This window comes from Equus asinus, chromosome 4, assembly GCF_041296235.1.
Source record: "Equus asinus isolate D_3611 breed Donkey chromosome 4, EquAss-T2T_v2, whole genome shotgun sequence".
NCBI classification, from domain to species: domain Eukaryota; kingdom Metazoa; phylum Chordata; class Mammalia; order Perissodactyla; family Equidae; genus Equus; species Equus asinus.
Window position 1 is genome coordinate 22,547,810 of NC_091793.1, and position 16,496 is coordinate 22,564,305.

Genomic DNA, 16,496 nt, shown 5'->3' on the forward strand with positions numbered 1-16,496 from the left:
AATCTGGCACAAGGACTGATGTGTATTGAAGATGCATCGTGACTAGTGACTGAGTGAATGAAAGGATGGATGGATGATGGATGGATGGATTGATGATGGATGGATGGATGATGGATGGATGATGGATGGATGTTGGATGGATGGATGGGTAGATGATGGATGGACGGATGGATGAGTGGAAAAGTCTTCTCCAGGAAGCTCAGAGTAACAAGGCACACGAGGCAGGCACATCAGTGATTCCCGGGTCATGGGCTGAATCTTGTCCTGTGATTTCTGATGCCCTCTGCCAAACTTACAGGCTTCTCATCAAAGGGCTCAGGTTTGTTTGGGACTCACAAAGTCACTCCCCTTTGACCTAGTTCCTAAGAAAAGATGAAAATCCACAAGCAGCACGAGTGGGTTTCCAAGGGTGGGAGAGCATCGCCAGCCAGCAGCAAAGCAGGAGGGATGGTGGGTTTGCAGTTCGATCTGAATTCCAATGCCAGCTCCACCCCTTGGTGGCCGTGTGGCCTTGAGTGAGTCCATCTCCTGATCCCCTTTCTCCTCGTGTGTAAGATGGGAAGAAGCCCTTGCCCCTGACCCCAGAGGTCACTGGGAGGATTAAGGGCATGGAGCAGTGAAGTGGGTCATAGGTTAGCTACTCTTGTTAAAGCCTCTGCCAGAGGGTTGTCACTGGCAAGTGAGACACCAGCTCAGCCCCCTGTGCCCCGAGTCAGTTATCAGTGCTGATCATTCCCCTCCACCTGGCCAGGGCTTCCTCCCTCCAGCCCCCAGCTGGCTGGTTCAGCAGATGCCACCCCTCTCTGACTATCATCACAGCTGTCGGCACCCCCTTCAAGGGGTGCTCCATGGCCCTCCGGCCATTTCCATAGCGGCCGTGGTACCCCCTCCAGCTCCCAGGATTCGTCTCAGTGGCCTTGCTACTGCACTTCACTTCTCCCTCCTCTTGGGCCCCTTTAAGTGGCCTTGTCACAGCCAGGGCAGCCCATGTCTGAGCCCCTGGAGGCACTTGGCCAGAAGCCCTGGGGTCTTTGGGAGCTGCAGGACCTCAGCAGTGGCAAGGACTCCGTGGAGAGGGCGCTGCCCACCAGAGGCCGGGGCCACAGCACTCCAGGTGGGCCAGGGCAAACTGGCTGAGCCCTCTGCCCCTGCCTAACACACCCATGTCCATGCTGGGGGAGAAGGACAAGCTTTTCCATGTCACCCCAAAGAGAAGCTCTCGCTGACAAACAGTGAGCAAGCCGAATGGTAAGAGTCTGGCAGGCCAGACCCTTGGGGGATGCGGTGGCCCCAGCTAGAGACCATACCTCTCCCCCCTCCCCAGCTCGGGAAGAAGTAAGGGGAGCTCTGCGAGGCCTGCCAGCTCGGACAGTCGGGGACTCCAGGACGGGGGGGTGGTTTCTCCATCCCTCCAGGCCCTCTGTCCCAGGCTCCCTTCTTTCTTCTCTCCCTCCATCCCTCTTGCTGAGAGCTGCATATGCCGCTGGGCCTTGGACGGTGGAAACAGCCAGTCCCTGCCTTCAGCAGTGGCTCTACCCCCGGGGCCTTGGCCACATACCCCACTAATGTGGTGAGCGCTGAGCTCCCACAGTCTGGGGGTGCCAGGGAGAGGCCTCAATGCCCAGACTGGCCGGGAGGGCATCTCAGAGGAAGTAACATTTGAACTGGTCCTGGACGGGATTTCCACAGGCCCAGGGAGGTGAGGAGGGGTCAGGGCGCTGTAGCCAAAGGAGCTGCGGGTGAGGAGCGGGCAGAGCTGAGGCCGGGCTGGGGGGGTGGACACGCGCCATCTGACTGGCAGCGGGGAGCCATGGACGTGTTGCCATAAAACAGGAACACGGGCCTCTTCTCCCAACTCAGAGGGCTGGGGGGAGACAGCCAGAGGGCCAATCCTCCTCTCTGCCGTCAAGGATGGAGCTGGGCCACGAGCTGTGCTGTCGGCTCAGGGGAGCAGGCCCTCCTAACCCAGCTCCCACCGCCATCTCACTGGCCCAATAACCAGAAGGAGCACACTGCTCCCCAGCTCAACTCCCACCCGATAACTTCCCCACTGCCCCAGGATAAAAGCCAGCTCCTCCCCTGGCCTGCAAGGCCCAGCATGGCCTGGCCTCACTGCCTCTCAGCAGGGTCAACTGCCTGGGCAGCCAGGGTCAGAGCTGCCAAACCAGACCCCTGGGGCACCTATCCCTCCGGCATGCTTCCATGTCTACCAGGGTGAACTATGACCCAGCATGACTCACTGGGCCCACCCTGATGGAGGAGGCAGCTACCAAAAGGATCGTCCACGGCATGCCCCCACCCCACACTCCCCATCCCCCAGGCCTGCCCTGCCTGATGCCCTGTCCGACTTGCAGTCCAGAACTCTGGGGAACCCCTCTGAAGCTAGCCAGGACATGCCCCAACAATGGCAAGCCCTCCTCAAACCCGTGATGTGAGGCCCTGGAAGGGTACCTCTTGGCTCTGCCATGGGCTGGCTGTGTGTCCTTGGGGCCAGCTACCCCCTCTCTGGGCCCATCCCTTCCTCTGTGCCGAATAGTCCCTTTTGTGGTGCACCACTGGGCTGACCCTCCAGATGGTACAATTTTCCAATCCTGCTATTTCTCCAAGGTGACTTCCTTCCTGTACCGTTAGGAGCCCCTCTGGGAGGTTGGTCTCACTGATGCTGGTGGTACAGGGTGACCTCTTGTGGCCACATGTGGGCATAACATGGCTCACCGGTGACTGCCTCAGCCAGGGCCCCAGGGGGACTGTGAGAGGGCTGGGTCTGGACTGAGAGGGTTCTGGGAGGATGCTGGGAGGGTTGGCTGGCTCTTCCTACACCCTGTCCTTCTCGGAGGCCCAGGGGGCCACAGGCCACCTCTACAGGTTCGTCAGGCCCAGGTGGGAAAAGATGTGGTGGCTTTGAGTCAGCCAGACCTGACTTCCTTCTGCTCTTCATTTCAGACATTTGCTGAGCACCTACTGTGTGCCCTGCCAGTGTGGGTACCGAGGCAGCAAGCTGACAGAGTGGGCAGGCCTCCACCCTCACTGCAATCACAGTGCCTCCAGGCCCCAGCGCCTCCACTTCTCGCTCTGAGCCCCCCTTCCCTCCTGAAATGTCACCTGCCCAACAGTGCCCCCTCGCAGGGCCGCTGTGAGGACCGAGGTGCAGGCGCTCAGGACCTTGGCCAGGACCCAAATCACCGCCCACCTCCTCCTCCGCTGGCCCCACCTCCACGCTCTGCTGCCCCTTTTCCAGGGGGGTTACTGTAAGGGTTTCCAGCTGGACCCCCCAGATCCCAGTACCCTAGCACCTCCCCCCATGCTGCGCGCCTCCTCCGGGGGGTCATCGGGGGCTGACTGCCTCTCACTTCACCCCCACGGAAGGGGTCAACTTAATGGAATTTGATCTGGGAGCTTTTATAAAATGAGGACCCGTTCACGGAGCAGGGTAGCGCTCTAAGATGCGCCTTTTAGGCTCCTTTGGGTCTTTCACTTAGAGGGTTTGCTTAAAACAGAGCAGTCCCGCGCCCCCGCCCCCACCCCACAGCCAACACGGGCAGAGGAGCAGAGGATCCGGGCCTCTGCACTGCCACCCCAGCCCCCGAGGAAGATGCACGCAGGGCCAGGCCCTCTCCGCCAAGGAGTCCTCCCAGAAAGCAAGAAGGGAGCCCCGGGCACTTCTCTGTTGTGTACAGTCACCGTGGGAAGGGAAGTTTCCCAGCTCCACATTCCAGCTGAGAAAGGAAAAAACAACCCCGGGGACATTCTTCCATGGCCACTCATACACCTGTGACTGCACCTGGTGAGGCAGGGGCAGGACACTGAAGCACAGAGAGGTTAAGTACCCTGCCCAGGGTCACACAGCCACTAGGAGCTGAGCAGAGAGGTGAATCCAGAGCAGACTGGAAGTGCAGTGTTTTTCAGAGACCCCAGGCCCATTTTCCTGGACCTCACACAACTTCAGAAAGGCCTGTCTGAGGACCATTTTTGGAAGGAAGCTAGGATCTGAGGGAAGGGGGCTGGCGTGCCGGCGCAGGGCTCTGTGCCATGTCCTGGTTCCACCCTTACCATAGGCCCTGAAGGTAGATGTCATCATTCCACTTTTGACAGATAAGGAACCCGAGGCCCAGGGAGGCGGAGCCACACCCACAGTCACACGGCTCTCTCACAGGTGCGGGATTCTTCCCTGGCACTGTGGGCGAGATGCTGGGATGCTCCCTCCACCCGCTGCCACCCTCTGTCCTAGCGTGAGGCCGCCTGCCACTGGGCTCAGGGGAGGAGGGCCAGGCAGGGAGTGGGCAGGGGGCCTCTCCTTGTACTATTGGGCTGACGCAGGGCCCGGAGACCCCTGCCAACTTCTTCTGCTTTAGAAATCATGGCTTTTCTCTGGACTAGGTGGGCCTCCCCCTCCAGGTTCCCAGCAGCCGGGGCCCTCGGGGGGCAGCCAGGGCGCCAGGTCTGCTCGAGGTCATCCTGCCCCCGGGGTGTCCCACCCGGACTATCCAGGGGCAGATTCTTGCCTGGGGTTGGCTCAGTGTCTGGGGCACCTAGTGGGTAGAAAGGGCATCTGCTTGAGTCAGACCCTCTGGCCTCACCATTCACCAGACGCTTACCTTGGACAAGCCACTTAATTTCTCCGAGCCCAGTCTTCAGCTCAGCCTACGTCTCATGCTTTGGAGATTTAAATGAGCTAATAGATGTTAGGAAAGGCCAAGGGCCTGACCAGCAGGCACTAAATAAATGCAGGTTCTTTTCTCTTCCTTCTCTTCTTGAGCAGAATCCTGGATTTCGGAGGTCTTTTCCCAGCCATGGGCCAAAGGGTGACTATTGTCAAGGAGACCTCAGACGTCTCTGCTGACAGAAAGATCTGCAAAAGCTTCTCTTTGTCCTCGGGTGAGCAGGCCACCTCTCCAGAAGAAAAGAGAGCCCTCCTCATCCTGAGCCACCTCCTGGGGCCTTCCCCTGCCCCCTCACTGCTCCCCACACTGCGTCCCAGTCCTCCCTGGGCACCCCGTGTCCAGAGTGGACACGGACTGTGGTCCCCTGGCCTCCATCCACTCAGTCCCTGAGCCTTGTCTATGCCAGCCCGAGATGGAGCCACATACTCTGGCCCATCTCTGGCAGGGGATGGGGGGACAGTGCTAAGGATGAAGGCGGCAGAGGGCACAGAGGACTATGAAGGGACACGCAGCCCACTCTGGGGTCCGGGGGGCTTCCTGGAGGAGATGCCATCGTCACTAGGGTTTGAAGGATTTAAGAGTGTGAGTGAGAGTGTGAGAGTGGGTGTGTTTGTGAGTTAACCAAGACAGGAAAAGTGAGACAGGCTGCCAGGCAGAGATCAAGGCAGTAACAAAGGTGTGGAGGCTAGAGACAGATGACGGGTGAGGGAACCACGGGCAAGTCGCTCTCCTCAGATCCCAGTCACTATCACTGGGATCTGAGGAGAGAAAGGAACAGACTAGGGATGGGGGGGTCAGGGGTGGTGGGGGGGGGGGCTCTGGGTGGGGCTCACTGGTCAGAGTCATTCCAAGACTCTGGTACCATAATCTTGTCCTGCAGCCAAATGACGTGGGGACTCTGTTTTCCTGTTTAACTGTCCCGTCCTGTGTGCTCTTGAGTGGCGAGCCTAGGTCTGGTGGGAGAGGCTAGGAAGCCATTGTTCTGTAGCCGAAAGGGACCACACGCTCTCTGGGGGCATCTGGGTCTTGCTCTGTCTCTCCTTTTCTTCCTGGGGACACGGGAGGCCTGAGCCCGACTCCGGCTCTCTGATGAGTATACTCTGGTCTGGCAGCAATGCTCTGCAACCAGCCAGGCCCGGATCCCAGTCGTGGCTCCCCACTCACCAGTGGGCAGGCCCAACCAGCTGCTCAAGGCGAACGCTCGCTGGGCCTCAGCGTCCTCATGGGCACGGTCCGGACAGTAGGACCTGTGTGCTGAGGCACATGGGGGGTGCTCATTGCCGTGAGGCCCCTTCCCCACATCACAGGACCTACTGCCCTGCTGAGGCTGATAGGGAGGGACCTGAAAGCCGGCCAGTGCCCTGGGTGGGGAGGGCATGGTGGGCGGACAGAGCGAGATGCAGGAGGAGGTGGAGCTCAGGTGGGGCAGGCAGAACCTGGTTTCAGAAGGCATGGCATCCACCCACAGGTGACAGTGTAGGCATGCAGCCACCGGGGCTGGGGTGGCATCTCACCGGGGGCCACGGGGTTGCCCCAGCAGGCAGGGAGCTCAGTGAGGAGGAATTGGGAACCAGTAATCCTCAGAATCCAGGCTGGGCCCCATCATGCATGGACCTGTTTGCTGACCCCCGGGGTGCATGACAAGAAAGAGTAACAGCTCCCATTTATTAGGCTTCTGCCAGACGTTAGTCACTTTACAATGCTCGTCTTTACTCCCTGCAGCCACTCCAAGTAAGGTTATGGTGCCCATTTTCCAGGCCAGGAAACTGAGGTTTGGAGAGGTGGAGTGACTGGCCTTTCGTCACCAGCTGCTGAGCTTGTGCTCTCTGTACTATCCCACCTGCCCGGGCCGGCTACAGAGGGGACAGTTGTCAGAACCCAGGCACAGGGGTAGCCAGGATCTGGGGAGAGTGGCAGAAATCGAATCAATCAGAAGTTCATGGAGAGTCAGAGCCCAAGGGAGTCACCACTTCACGGCAGAATGTGGGGCAGGGGTGCTTCTGTCCCCCCAGCATCGGGGGCTGAGCCTGGGAAAGCTGGGGAGGGACAGGAGCCGGGCAGGCCTGCCCAGGACGTGGCCACATGGAGCTGCCCACGGCCTCACCCCTCCCACAGCAGATGACTGTGGGCCTCCTGCAGTAGCACAGAGCCCGCCATGCGGCAGCCCCACATGTCAGAGGGCTCCGTGGACACCTTTCCGCCTGACACCATCAGGTGTCATGCCTGGTGTGGTCCCTGGAGATGCTCCCACAGAAAGAGCAAGAAGGGCGAGCAAGTCAGGGTAGCATCGCATCTAGAACATCTCTGGTCAAGGTGGTGGGCAGGAGGTGTCCACTGGGCCTCCCCTCGTTGCCCCCCATGATCCCTGGGCCGCTCCTCTGCACTCTACGGCAGTCACTGGTCAAAGGGAAAGAGCAATGGGCTTTGGAGTCAGAAAGCCCTGGTTTTGCAGTCACTGGCTGTGTGTCCACATACAAACCACATTTCTGAGCCTGTCTTCTCCTCTGTCGGATGGAGACGGCAATGTCCACCGGGAATGGTGGTTATGCATTCCTTCAGCAAACACATATTGAGCACCTACTGTGTGCCTGGCTCTTTGCTGGGTACCGGGGGGAAAGTAGCAAACAAAACACATCAGATTCCCGCCCTTGTAGAGCTTACTTTCAAGAGGGGGAGTCCCAACAATAAACAGCAACCGCAAGTGAGTAAAATGTGGGGTGTGTGAGGTGGTGACCTGTGCAGAGACTAAAGCAGGGGAGGGGGCCGGAGGGGCTGCAGGTGGGGCGGGTTTAAACAGGGCAGCTTGAGAGGATGGAGAAGACCTCACTGGGAAGGTGGCAGAGGGACTGTGCAGCCATCTCAGGGACGCGCTCCAGGCTGAGGGAGCGGTCAGAGCAAAGGTGGGGTGGGACTGAAGATCGTGTAGGGGAAGTGCCTGGTTTGGTCCCCAACATGGAGCAAGCCCCTCGAGGACAGGCACATGGGGCCTGCTCACTGGGAGCCCCAGGGCCTGGCACAAGGTTGCTGAATTAACCAATGGCCATGCCCTTTCCCGGGAGAAAACTGAGGCCCAGGGAGGTACAGCGCCAGAGCCAAGCTCCTACCCCGAGTTAAGAGCACGAGCAGGATGCAGGCCTGGTCTGCCCCAGCCCCCCAGCCTTTTCCACAACACCTCAGCCTGTCAGCCATCATCCTTCCTACCTGGGCCCAGCCTGGCCTCCCGTTTCCCTGGGGTGGGAGACGCTGGGGTGGGCGTGGGGTGGGCGTGGGGCTGCTGGGGCTGCTGAGCCGGGCTCTGTGCCCTCTCCAGCCTGCCCTCTGAGGTGGGAGGCGAGCCTGGTCTACGGTGCCCGGGCCCGAAGCCTGCCGCCCACTCAACCTCGTCAACGGCACCATCTTGGACTTCCTCGTGGGTGAGATGTGGGCGCTGGGGAGCTGGCCGGGCCAGGGGCCTTTTTTTTTTTGGCAGCAGAATCCTTTTTTCAAACCATTTTGTCCAGGGAACCCCACATGTGGAACGAATCCCGCAGAAGAGCTCTAGTGGAAGCGATGGGGGTAAGCTCGGCCTAAGAGGCCCTGAGCCCCTCCTCAGAGCTTAGGGAACATTTGCCAACTGCTTGTCTAGACCACCTCCTCATCCTATCTGTGGGCCAGTGGGGCGCAGAGAGGGCTGAGCTCTGAGCAGCTGGTCAGCTGGATGACACCCCACTCAGTGGGGGTTCCTGCAGGCCGCCGCCTCCTCACGCCTGAGAACGCACAGGCCTCCCTATGGCTCCCCTCACCCAGCTTAGAGGGCCTTCCCCAACCTGAGCATTTTCCAGGTGACAGTGGCTGCAAGCTCAATGGGCACCCCCTCACCGTTACCCAGTGTGCCCCCAGGCCCTTCCTGCCTGCCCCTGGGAACTTCCCTGGCCTAGATCCTTTCTCTCCTCTCTGCCTTATTTCCCACCCCGGGAACCTGGACCAGCACTATTAACAGATGTTCCAAAAGTTTGGCAATGACATCTTTCTGCTACACCTGGACAACAGTGGGGGCCAGGACAAGAGGGGCTCCTTGGAGGGTGTGTGTGTGTCTTGCTGTGTTTTTTGTATTTGAGTGTGTCTATGTGTCTCTAATGTATGTGTCCGTGTGTCTCTTGTGTCGTCTGTATGTGTTTTTGCATGTTTGTGTGTCTCTGTTGTCTCTGTGTGTGTCTCTGTGTGTCTCTTTGTGTGTGTCTCTGTGCGTGTGTCTCTGTGTGTCGCTCTGTGTGTGTCTCTGTGCATGTGTTTCTGTGTGTATCTCTGTGTGGGACTCTGTGCATGTGTCTCTGTGTGTCTCTGTGCGTGTCTGTGTGTCTGTGTGTCTCTGTGCATGTGTCTCTGTGTGTGTCTCTGTGTGTGTCTGTGTGTATGTGTGGTGTCTCTGTGTGTGACTGTGTGTGTCTCTGTGTGTGTCTCTGTGTGTGTCTGTGTGTATGTGTGGTGTCTCTGTGTGTGACTGTGTGTGTCTCTGTGTGTGTCTCTGTGTGTCTATGTGTGTGTGTCTCTGTGTGCATGTTCGGAGGTGAACAGAGACTTCCCTCCTCTCTCCAAGTACTGAGAGAGCAAGTGAGGGCTGCCCCTGGTGTGTTTTGCCCACCCTCACTGTCCATGCTCTGAAGACATCCATGAACCACAAGTTGGGGGCCCAGGACTTGAGACCCAGACACTGAGCTTTAGACCCTGGGGGACCCAGGGGATGCACAGTCCCACCCTTTTTGATGTAAAATATGCAGCACGGATTCATCAATTCAGTCATAATATTCCACGGAACCCTCACGATAACCCTATAAAGCATTATTGTCCCCATAGAGGGGAGGTGGCTTGACAAGGTCCTGTGACCAGTAAGCAGCAGCCTCTAGGCTCCAGAACCCCCGCTCCTTGCCAGTGCCACCCGAGCACTGACAGCTCCTCCCTGGCTTATTTGCGAAGTTGCAGCAGTGACCTCGCACCCTGACACCGTTTGTGAGGCCATGGCCGGGAGGGCTGCCGGGATGGTCCCTTTCCAGTTCCCTCCTGAGCAGGTGGCACTGGGGCTGAGGCCAGGGCAGCTCCATGTAGACAGCCTCCTGGCCTTTGGTGACCTGGCCTCCCTCCTGATGGCTGGAACAGCAGTGACAGCCCAGGATGGGCCTCAGAGCCCCAAGGACTAAAGTTGGGGGCATGTCTAACTGTGCTAGCCTGCGTTGTTTTTGGGTCCCTCTCGGGTTCCTCCCCGCACTGCCCAGCCCAACGTCTTTGCCAAGAGCTCAAGAGCATGGTAGGAGTGGGCGTGCCCAGCCCCTGTGCAGCCAGCTGTGTTGTCAGCAAGATGTGAACCAAGCCAGGTGTCCTGCCAGCTGTCACCAGCCCAACCCTCGGGCTCACCCCGCTTCACAGACAGGAGGGTCCCCCAAAGGGCTGTGTACAAGAATCTCTTTCATTTAAAATGCACTTGAGAGGCTTGCTAATTACAAAGAATTTTAGAAGAGAGGGGACCCCCCCCTTCACCTCCCCTGGCCCAGCGAAGAAGCTTTTGAGAAAGGAATAGCCACGTCCTAACTACTCACAGATCCTCACAGCAGACCAGCATGGGCCTGGGCACGGCTGTGCCGGGCACGGCTGTGCCCTGCACGGAGCCCCCCGCAGGGTGGGCTTGATCGTGCACACAGACCCCCGGGGTGCCCCCAATCCTCCCTGCACATACCCACACACACAAGCCCACACCCCCGCCATGGACTCTCGTTCCTGCCAAGCAGCTTTGCCCAACACTCTCATGATGAGTTCTCCACCCAGATCCCCAGAAACCTGTGAGCTGCCCCCCGCATCCTTACCAGGAGACCCCAGGAATTAGGCCACCTCCCTATCCTGGGGCCCCTGTTGTAGCTTCAAACAGAGGAGGGGCGGAAGCAGAGGTGCAAACATCCCTGGAATATTCAAGGAAATTAATGTGCCAGGGGCCCCCAGACCAGCCCCAGATTCCACGAGTCGCTAGAAGGACTCACAGGGCCCGGCATCGAGTGGTACTCGTAGCTATGACTTATTACAGTGAAAGGACACGGAGCAGAATCAACAAAGGCAAAGAAGCCTGGGCGAAGTCTGGAGGGAACCAGGCCCAGGACGTCAAGAGTCCCCTCCCGGTGGGGTCACACAGGATGTGCTTGGTGTCATCTGCACCAAGTTGTGACAACATGTGTGAAGTGTCGTTGACCAGGAGCTCAGTAGAGACTCAGTGCCTGAGGTTTTTACTGGGGGCTCGTAGGTCACGTAGGCACCTCTGGCTAGCATGTACTAAAAATCCAGACTCTCAGAAGGAAACCAGGTGTTCAGCATAAACCACATTGTTCTGACCAGTCCTGAAACCCACGTTCCCAGATGCCAGTCAAGGGCCAACCTTGCAAGCAGCTCCTTGCCTTGGGCCTGCTGTTAATTCTTTTCTGCATGGTTAGAGTATAAGGTGGGGAGGGGAGGCCATGAGGCCATGTCACAGGGGGCCTTCTAGGCCAGGCTGGACTTGACTGTGCAGGTGATGGAGCAATGGACAGGTGATAAGTGGGGGCAGGTAACAAGGTCCAGCCTGTGATTAAAGAAGATCCTTCTGGAAGCTTTGTGGAGGCCAGAGGGGAGGGGAGGGGAGGGGGCAGCTAGGAAGCTGCAGAAATCATCCAGAGTCCAGTTCTGGAACCGGGGGCTTCTTAGGGAAGATGACAGCATGAGAAGTCCCAAGTGGGCAAAGGGACAGTCTGGCGGAAAGAAGGAAGTGTGCAGCACTGAGGGGTCCCGAGGGGAATTGTTCGAGTCTAGGGAGGGAGGCAGAAGCGTGCGCAGGATCCAAGGGGCTGGTCCTGGGAGGTAGGCTGGTGGTTGGGGTGGGAGGTGGAGCAGGGGCAGGGACCTGACTCTGAAGGGATCTGGGGTGGGGGGTGGGGCTGGAGAGAGGCCAGAAGAGGAAGACTGAGAAATTGCCTGAATTACGAATAACCACAGCCCCACAGCTCTCGGCCCCAAGGGCAAAGCTGTTGAGAATCAAACACAGGAGGAGGATGGAGTAACAGAGAAGAGAAGTGGGGAGCAGAACAGGGAGGTGGGGAGAAAACAGGATAGCTTGGAGCGCTCCAGACAAAAAGGACAGAGACGATGACCTACAGGGCCCTCAGAGCCTGTGCAGCAAGGGCCTGGGTGGCCAGTCTGGGGAAGGGAGAGGGAGGACCGTTGGAGCGGGCGTCGGTTCAGCACCCCCACACCCCAACCGAGCTGCCCCTGGGCCGCAGGCACTGGATGCCCGTGGAGTCAGGGCGCGTCCCGGGCCTGGACAGCTCCAGGAGGGCGGCCGGAGCACAGCCAGGGCAGGATGGGCTCAGGAAGGGACCCTAGAGGCAGTTCACTCAGCCCCTGCTGTGGCCGGCTGAGCACGCTGAGGCTTGCTCGAGGTTGGGTCATTCCCAAGTGGCAGCCCAAGTCTACTGTTGTACACACACACAGGCATGTGCACACACATGCCACAAACACAGTGCACATGCACACGCCTCAGCTGCTAGAGGCAAGTCCTGTCTCGGATGAGTTGGGTGAAGGGGGCAGCCCCAGCCACCCCTCAGCTGACCCTGCCCTGCCCTCCCACTCCTCAGCATCAAGAAGTCAATCTTCTTAAGCCTACAGCTCCTGACCAGCAGGCCCTATACCCGAGTGATGGCGTGGGGAGTCTCAGCACCAGGAGGCCTGGGCGGGGGGCTGCAGGCCCTGCTGGCTGTGATGCCCAGGCGCACGGAGCAGCACCCCTGGAGGTGCTGGCAGACACATTAACATCACCTCCGGGTTACAGATGAGGACATCGAGGCTGAGAAAGGCCAACTGATTTGCCCAGGTTGTTCACCAGGGAGTCTGAGTGTGAAGCCCTCACTCTGGACAACTGGCCCAGAGTGTCCTCAGGGGAGGTGGAGCAGCTGGTGGGCGTGTCAAGAGGCTGAGGGTCAGTTTCCAGGAAGGACAACCTCACTTAGACATTGGGCAAGTCTTGCAATGTCAGCCCATGGGTCTTGACGCATGGGCCAGTGCCCTCAGAGGCACCAGAGCCACCCTTGACCTTCCTTCTGACCACACAGCCCATGTGGGCCATTCCTGCATGTGGCCAGCACACTCCCAGTGGGGCGCGGTGCTGGGGCGACGAGGAGTGATAATCTAGCTTACACTGACTGAGTGCAGGGGTTCGCCCGCCCATCCTCATGATGTCCCTGGGGACTGTGGTGACTTATTCCCCTTCTAGGACACAGTGTGAGAAGCATAGTGATAGAGGGATGCACAGAACGTGGGGACACGGTGCGGGAGCCCTCCCTTCCGCCTTGGGAACTTGGGGGCAGGGAAGCAAGCCTTCAGGGCAGCAGTGACCAGTGACGTCTGAGCCCATTCTTGAAAGATTAGTGGAGTTTCATCAGGCAGAGGAAGCGGGGAAGGGCATTCCAGGCCAGGGTGCAGCCTGAGCAAAGGCTTGGGAGTGGGAGAGGCCCCAGGGAGAGGCTGAGGAGCTCAGCTCTGGGGAGTGCAAGTGCGGCCGGCGGGGAGCTGGGTGTGAAGGTAGGGGAGCCGAGTCAGGCAGTTAGTCGACGCATGTTTATCAAGCATTTATTAGGAGCCAGGCGCTGTAACAGGCGTGGGGGGAGAGAGATGACTAAGCATGGTCACCCATAAGAGCCTGGCTGGGCATGTCTTCCTCACCCAGGGACCCACGTTCTGGCCTGGTGCTCCGGCTGGCCCACTTAGTAACCTGGATCCCCAGCTCTTCCCTCCTCGGACCGGACTTCTGCTTCCATAAACTGGGCTTCACTGCATTTGCCACCTGGTGACGAACTCTTTGAACTCTCCAGATGAAAGAGTCTGTCAACACAGAGTGCCGCCAGACTGGGTGGGGTGGAGTAGGGAGCCCACATCAGATCCCCAGGGAGACACAGGAACAGCCCCTGGGGGGTTGTGGAGGGGGCACTGAGCTCCTTTGAGGATACTGCACCCCCTCCCACAGCTGCCAAACGTGTTCCTGCAGCCAGGGAGCCCGACATTAAAGTCCCCCCCCACCCCCACCAAGCATGCTCTTCCTATGATGGTCAAATGACAGACGCGACACCCTGGCTGCTGATGATGCTGACAGCGGGGAGGAAGAAGTGGAGGCGGCCTTGGCTGCAGGGAGGCATCTGGAGGCTTCACTCTCGCTCGTGCGTTCACATTACACAAGCACCCTAAGCACTGACTACAGACCGGTCCCTGGCCCACATGTCCTGGGTCCATGGGGCTGGCAGACAGGTACACAGCTCACTCCACCACCATGTCAGCGTGTAATGGGGAAGGCCTGGTCTGGAAGCACAGAGAAACCCCTTGACCTTGACTAGGAGTCCAGGACAGACGTGGGGCCTAACCTCCTCCCTTCTCCCCCAAGAGACCACAGGTGGCTAAAGCCCTTTGTATCGGAGCAGTTCTTCCCTCACTTGACCTCACACAGGAGGAAACAGAGGCCAGAGAGCCTCTTTGACTGGTCCAAGGTCATACAGCCAGTCATGTGAGAGAGAGGACAGTTGCTATTATTCACATTTTATGCATGAGGAAAATGGCTCAGAGAGATGAAGTGGCTGGCCTGGGGTCACAGAGCAAGCTAGTGGTACACCTGGCCTGGAACCAGGGCTACAGATTCCGTGGCCTCCTTGCTTTGCACCACAGCCTACACTGACGCGGGATTTCCTGTGGCTGCTGTGGCCGAGGGCGGAAGAGTGTTCTGTGGCCCGGGAGCCCTCAGGTTGGCCCTCCAGCAGGCAGGGGCTGGGATGGGAGCCAATGCTGGCTCGCTTCACTGAGCTGTTCCTCGGCATCTCCAGCAACGGGCCAACTTCTCTATTAAGGAGAGGATTAAGTGTAATAATAATGAATATTTACTAATGAATCAAGCCTGGATTACAGTTATCTTTCCACCAATGTGGTCATAAAATTTAACTTTAAACATTTTTTTATGAAGGAAGGGGCCATTAAGGCAAAGGTGCGTAGCAGTGAAGAAAGGCATAATGTGGCCCCGCTCAGTGGCCGCATTGTCAGCCACTGAAACCTTGTTCTAGCTGGGGCAAAGCCATCCACCTCCTGCCCTGCCACTGTTTATGAAACGATGATGAGAGGAAGAGGCAGCAAGAACACAGCAACGAGAAAGAGGAGAGGAGAGCGGGGAGAAGCTAGTCAAGTGAATGGCAGCTGCACAGAGAGAAGAGTCGGGGGGGCACAGAGCTGCCGAGCCAGCAGACGGCAGAGGCCAGGGCCAGGAGAGATGGGGAGACAAGTCTGTGTGTGGTCTCACAAGTCGGGGATGGTGTCAGTGAGGGTGGTCAGGACACAGGGAGGGGCCAAGCACAATCACGAGAGCCTTGAACAGTGAGGCCAAAAATTTCCCAGGGGCCCATATTACATTCCTGTGGCTGCTGGAACAAAGTACCACAAATTTGGTGACTCAAAGGAACAGAAATTTATTCTCTCACAGTTCAGAAGAGCAGAAGTCCACCAAAATCAAAATCACTGGCCTGAAATCAAGGTGTCATCTAACCTCTCTCTTAAAAGGACACTTGTGTCTACATTAGGGTCCACCCTGAAAAGCCGGGATAATCTCCCCATCTCAAAGGCCTTCATTTACTCACAGCTGCAAAGACTTTCACGTATAACATTCACAGGTCCCAGGGATCAGGACCTAATGTCTTTGGGGCCCGTTATTTGCCTACTACAGCTCCACAGAGGTAACACAGCTTAAGAGGGCCCTGCCTCCAGCCAGCCCGTGGGCACCGCCGTTGCCTGAGACCAGTGGGAGGCACAGCACCTCTTTCTCCACAAACCAGCCCATCCTGGGAAGGGGTCTTTTTGCCAGGCTCCTCGGAGAGGCGGGAAGCAGGCTCTGCAGTGGAGGTGGTGCGGTCTGAGACTCCACGGAAACTGGCTAGGACAGAATTGGGGAGGTAAGCATCCTGGTGAGGAGACCCTCCCCTAAATCTGACTTGAGTTCTCATTTCACGGGCTCCACGTTCAGCAGATACTCAGACAGGAGCCAGGCCCTCGTCCTCACGGAGCTCGCAGTCTAACCCCAGAAGCAACACTGGCCCGCAGCATTGTCTTCGAGATGCTGTAAGTGCTAGGCGAGGCCCCTCTTTTCCAGGTGCGGCCATGGAGGCCCAGGGAGCCGGGAGGATTTTCAACTGGAGTCGACCTAGCACAACAGCTCTGCATTTCCTCAATCCCTACCCCTAGCGCCTTCCTGTCCTTGTTATTATTCACATTTTACAAATGAGGAAAACGGCTCAGAGGGGTGATTTTGTCATTTCTTGTCTCTTCCTCTTGGCACTTTAACAGTGAAATAAGGACGGTTTCATCTTCCCTTATTAGACCAGCTTGCACAGGAAGTGGCTCCTCCCAAGCTGTGCACTTGCTGCTTCTGTAAAGTTGGCCGCCGCAAGCCTGGGCACAGGGGCCCTGGAGTCAGGTGGCGTTTGACTCATTCGGGATCTATGGGGCCTCATTCCACAGCGAATTCGAGTAAAGCAGAGGAACAGGGAGCCAGCCCCGCCTTCTCAGCACAAAGAGTGGCGAGCTCCCTCTTTAGAACCAAGAAACCTTCTGCCGTGAAACCTGGGGGCTCTAGGGGCAGATCGGGAAGCCGCAGAGCCTCCTGCCATGTCTGGAATCCCCAAAGAATCCCAAAATGGAAAAAACACGGACGTGGGTGTGGAGAGAATCTTCTAATCTCAATTTTGTGACTTCAAGCAAATCACTTAAAACCTCTAAGAACCTGTTTCCTTGTCTGTAAAATGGGCGTAGAAAAGGCAGGCG